A 6371-nucleotide genomic window follows, 5' to 3' on the forward strand; every position below is an offset into this window, starting at 1 on the left:
AACAAAAAGTAGTTACCAACCGTAATTGACTCTGTAACTCAAAATTTCAGATAAAAACTGTCACAAACAAACATACATAAGTTTAAATCCATAACTAACACAAATAACTTCAAATTCATAATTAATATCCATATGCTAAATTTCATAAGCTAAAATCCATAATTAACACACAACTATTAGTTTGTCATAATATCCATAAGTCGAAATTCATAACTAACCACACACAACTAACATAAATCCATAACTAAGCATGGCGGCCACCACGACCCCTTTTGTTGGTGCTACCACCACCACGATTTTTAGGACCACCACCACGAGTTTTAGGACCATCACGACGACCACCGCGACTACCGCGACCACGACCACCTCTTTGGCTAGTGCCCACACCGTGCACCACCTCTTCATCATTTGTCTCTTCGCTGCTAGATGAAGGTTGATGACGGCTACTATCCTCACCTCCAAGAGAGTTTCTACTCCTCTTTAAGCCTCTTTCGTCTTTGACCAACCCCTCATACATTTCTGCCATGTTTGGATTATGCATGTTCCTTATTTGGTCTTGCAAGATCTTTTGTTCACGAGCTTTAAGCACACCATTACGACGGATGCATGAAGTCATGCTATTTGCCAAAGCTTGTCCTCGCTCTTTCTATTCACATATCAAAAAGAGTGTTAAGAGATTATTTCATAATAATCATTAATCTTAAAATCCCAAGTCATGAGGATAAAAAAATTACGTACCGACATGAAATATAGCTTCTTCCAAGTCAAACCAAATAGACCTTTTTTCTCTTTAGTCTCATCGACCGCCTTCCTTTGAGCCATAGCCTCTTGAATATATGGTTGGGCCTCCGGATCATTATTGATCACATATGGATGACCAAAATGGGAATACCAACCCATGTGATCAGCAGTGGCTTCTTTCGTGTTGTTACAAGGAATTGCCTCTCCCGCTGCGAGTTGGTATCTTTCTTCATGGCGGTTGTTCCAAGCATCAACCGTTGGATTTGGCATGTAGTTGAGCACAATGGTGGGGCCTTTTGTCTCGGATCCTTGCTTGGATAATTTGAAGTTTTCCTCTACAACCCTTTGTTGAATATGAGCAATTTGGCGTAGAGTTCGACGAGGATTGGTCATAACGTAACCTGTGGGATGATACAATGGTCTACTGTAACCTGCGGTCTCTGTGAACCTACGAACATCAACTCCATTTTCAATCCTCAAATAAGGGTCTAAGATAACATCTTCAACAGTGAAAGCATCTATTTTCTCCCTCATTTGAATGAGCTTCTCCTCTTTGTTCCTTAGTTGTCTGCCAGTGAACTTGAACTTCTTTCTCGTAGGGCCATAATCATGTTCTTCCCACTCAGTAGGAGGTCTCAGGCTCGGAAAGTGGTCATAAACCCATGCCTAAAAAATAAATTAAGTATAAACAATTGACACATGACTAAAAATATAACAAACAAAGAAAAATGTAACCAAACTTACCATTAGAAACGCAACATTCCCGGCAATTTCAGTAGCTCCAACCCTAGAAGCCTTTCTTAGGCTGTCAAGTAAATATGCAAGGGTTGCAGTGGCCCACGAATAGTTTTTGATGTTGTCCAAATTCTTCAACAGTTGTAGGTAATGAACATTGACCCTATTTCCCGAGTAATCGGGAAAGAATACGGTCCCAAGATAATACAACAAATACGCTGTGGCTGTACGCCTAACTGTTGTTTCATCCATCACCTGACCTTCCCTTTCCTTTGCTGCTGTTCCTTCAAACTTGGTCCTCAGATTCTTCAACAATAACTTTTTGATGATTTTTGGTTTATGTGGTTCAGCAGGGTCATAACCACCAGCCAACTGAAACTCCATCTCAGTTTCATCTTTCTCCCACCCAAGTGTTTCTTGAACAAGGATATAAAGGTCAGTCCAAGACATGTTGTTGTAGAAACCTTCAAACACAGATTGTCCTTCAACTTCAAGGTCAGTAATTTGCTTCACATCGTCCGGTGTTATTTTCATCTCTCCAAATGGAAGATGAAACGTATCGGTTTCAAGCCAATATCGTTCCCTGAAGGCAGAGACCACAACACTATCATACTCCGATTGAAGGTGAAGAATTCCAAGCCCTAGTCCTGTACTAGCCACTAGATTGCGAACCGAAGCACATTCTTGACTTAATGGCCAATGTTTACCCCTTTGACGCTTGAGAAATTTAATGCATCTTGCGTGGTCCTAAGAAAACGAATATACAAAAATATAAGCATATTATGGTGAACTAAAATAAACAAACAAAACGTATCAAAATAATGAATGTTTTAAGAAAAGTAACAAAATACATACCCTTGTCTGACAGACTTTTGCGGACCAGGAACCGGTATAACTAAATAAGATTGAAGACTTATATGGGGCCTCGCCCCAAGGTCTTTTATTCTTCTTCGCTGGCAACAACAAATCTTTGCCTTTAGGAATATGCATCCCTTTCGGTGCGGGCTCCTTTCTCGGCTTATTTTCTTTCTTTTGCCTTGGAGGTGCAGCTACAACTACCTCTTTTTCCTTGATATTTTCTACCTCTTCATCATTTTCTTCCTCTTCCTTTTCTTCATCATTTTCTTCATCATTTTCTTCATCATTTTCTTCATCATTTTCTTCATCGGCCTCCTCTTCATCATTTTCTTCATCTTCCTCCTCTTCATCATTTGCTTCCTCTTCCTCCCCTCCATCATCATCGGTTCCTTTAAATTCTTCTTCATCTTCATCATTATTAGTTTCTTCCTCCACAATTCATTTTCGTTGCCTTCACGGTTAGTTTCGACTTCGTCCTATTCTTGATCATTATGTTCCACTCCTTCTAGCTCAACTCCAGATTCAGCCACAGGTTGTTCCCTCAACTTAATTTCAAACTTATTCTTCATCTTCTTCTCATTCTTGTGGATACCTCTATTATTAACCCCTAAATGCTTGTCACCGCGAGGGATGGGCGTATGATCAATCGGGGTTAAGTCATTTCCTCTCTTTCTCTTCCTACACAAGCATTACAATTGATTGATTTACTAAGGGTAAAACAAATAATATAAACAACAAAAAAACAAAACAAAATGGTGAGCCTACATAGTTACGGTTTGTAACCAATGAACAGAGACCAACCGTACCACTCACACGGTTGGTAAATAGTGAATCGAGACATCAACGATACGGTTGGTAACTGATGTATCGAGATCAACCGTAACTAAACTACGGTTGGTTTGTTATCTTAGTTTTCAACCGTAAGTTTTCTTTGGCCAAATACTAACATACATGATGTTCTACGGTTGGTAATGGATGTTGAGTTACAAGTCGTAACTCAAATACGGGTGATAACATTGATGGAATTACAAGCCGTAGAAACCAAATGAAAGTTACAGAACAATGTACGGTTCGTAACTCAACACACGAGACCAACCGTAAGCTACTTACGGTTGCAAAAAAAAAAAAAACGTAATTGAACAATTTCTCATAAATTCAAGAACTTACGGTTGGTATTTCAGTTATTACGAACCGTATCATCAACAAAAACCATTGTTACGGTTGAAATTGGAGTAATTATCAACCGTAACTCACATGCAACACACAAATTTTAGTTTCAATTTCGATCCAAAACCCTAATTGTTTATACAAAACTAACTTAAATCATACAATAGACTAAACCCTAACTGGGTTTTTCGAAACATATCTCAAATAAGTCATTGTGCTTGATTTTGACGGTTGAGGAGTTTCAAATTGATGTTCTTGACCTAATGGAGGATTTGGTTCATTAGAACGGCTACAATCTTCGTCAACCTTCTTCTTCGGCATCGCTAATATAGTTTCCAATCAACGATTATCAATTTTTCAAACCGCCGATTAATCGAAGAGGACGATGAAAAATCAGTTTTAATGGTGGAGAGGAGGAGGAGAAGAGAAGAAGTAAAGTTGAAAAAAAAAATTGTTTTGATTTTCAGATTCAATTGGGTTAATAATGGGGAAGGATAATTCAGTCTTTTCAACCAAAAAAGTAAGGATAAATTAGTTCATTTGAGGTGAAAAGGGTAATCTAGTCAATTAACAACCCCTATAGGACATCCCCTAACCAATAAAGGGATATTGCTATCACTCTTGCCGCCCCTCCAATGGAACCACCCGCCCCTTTTAACAGGATTGAAGTTAAAGGTAAATGGGGACATGGGGTTGGCTTTTCAATATTCTGAAAGATGAAAGAGCTCTATTCTGTGCTCCATGTGAATGATTTTTGTCGTATCTTTGGTCCCATTCAATCTAACCTGTGGTTGGGTGTTCATCTCACCACATTCACTTAGTTGACCGCCCTCTTTTAGAAAATGATGACTTCCCGTTCACTCTGATCACTGGCTGGGTTATGATCTCACCGGACATTTACTTAGCTGACCACCCTCTTTTTAGAAAATTACCCAAAAAATCGAACCATACGTGCTCACTTGTCTAAACTCAAATACTTGGCTCCTCATGAGGCTCAATGATAAGGTAACGCTGGCAATCTGTTCCACTAGTGTAATAATACGCTGTTGGAGTTTAGCTTATTAGGCTTCCAACTAGTTTCTTATAATAATATTCTTTATCAAAATGAAAAAAAAATAAAAGAAAAATACATATCTTTGAATATCTAAATACTCAAAATAAACTAAAAGTATAGGAGTCTGTGTGTGAAAAAATTTTAGACTGTTGTTGAACAAAAAAAAAACAAGTCTTCAGACCTCTGCGTGAAATATTAACATATATACACACTTCCACATCTACATGATATTCCAATGTAGTGTATAGCATAGTTAATAAATATTTGTTTTTTGTTTCTTTTATATATTGGTTACTAATTCTCGAAAAAGAAAAGAGAAGTTGGGTCAATTGTCCAAATATTTTTAAAACATGGTTCTAATGGAGGAGTAAAAATTAGTATGGGTGAAATGGACACCAAAAAAATAGCAAGAATGAATCTGGATTCATCCGGGCTTAAACTTAAAAAATAGCGAGGATGAAACTGGATACATCCTGATGTAAATTAAAAATAAGAAAAAGTATTTGAAAATGGGTAGGATGAAACTGTTTACATCCTGGCTACTTTTACATTCTCATCCATTTAAACAGTTGTTGATGGTGGTTTTTAGTTCATGGTTAAAATTGTAAAACCTCACATTTAATCTGTCGTCACTCTGCAGAGAACGAAGCCATGTAAAGTGATGAGTGTTCAACCTCTCCACTGGCGTATTTATTGAGAAACTCAATATGTTCACATGAAATTTATCCAGACTGATGCATGTAAGCAACACTCCGTCATGGATTAGTAAGTGCAAAGTCCTACCCAAAATCAGAAAGCAAAGAATAAAGGAGACGCAGAGAAGAAGCAACAATGAGAGGAAGCGTGGCCATGCCATAGGCCAGCCGGCGCCACTTGGCCAATCCCCATGCTACCCAACCGGCCCTTACTCCTTTGTCGACCAATCAGGTCGCTTTAAACCTGCCACACTCCCATGAGTTGTGGATGGGCCCATACTTGTCGGCCTTATTCCCCATCGACCAATCAGGTCGCATTAAACCTACCACGCGCACCAAAAGTGTAGCCACACTCGTGCTTGGCCGGCCCCCTCTTTTTATTGACCAATCGGGTTGCTCTAAACCTGCCACAATATTAAAAGAGGTGGAATTGCGTCAAGTGGTCACCATGCCAAATTGGCTTCCCAAAGATTTTACAAACAACTGGGAACGTTTGGTAAACAATTTTAGTATGATCTACATGCCAAAAGTTCTGTATGGTTGTCTAGCATAACATACTAAAAATTCAAATCAATCGGAGTAACGAGCTAAAAGATACAACATAAAAGGAGAGCTAGGTCATGGCTGAAAACTGACAGAATCCCTCCTGAATTCTTCCTGAGTTTCACTGTCGGGCTGTTTTCACCTCCTAAACGAGCTCAAAACCTAAATATTCCCGCGTAGTGAGATAGGAAATTCTTTTCTGATCGGAATGGAGGGGCGGACCGTCAAAATAAAAGTTCGTACGAGAATTCTACAACGATTTTAGTGAGGGTACCACATCTGAATTTTCTGATTACGAAATTTCATGAGTTAACACAAATTTATGTGAATCATCTCAGCCATCCAACTTGGCTAGCTAACTTAAATGGTTTATATTTAATTTGATCCAATCATCTAGGATATCCATGGCCTCATGCCTTATGCGCTAATTAGGGTTTCGGCATGCCAAACCCTAATTTAGGCAAAGTTGTTACGCCAACCGAACCAAAAAAATGTTCCACGGGGCACTGGGATTGATGTGGTCACTGAAATTGATGTTTCCACACCACATTTGAGTCTAACACCAATGTGCCAAAATT

This window comes from Papaver somniferum, chromosome 1, assembly GCF_003573695.1.
Source record: "Papaver somniferum cultivar HN1 chromosome 1, ASM357369v1, whole genome shotgun sequence".
Classification (NCBI taxonomy): Eukaryota; Viridiplantae; Streptophyta; class Magnoliopsida; order Ranunculales; family Papaveraceae; genus Papaver; species Papaver somniferum.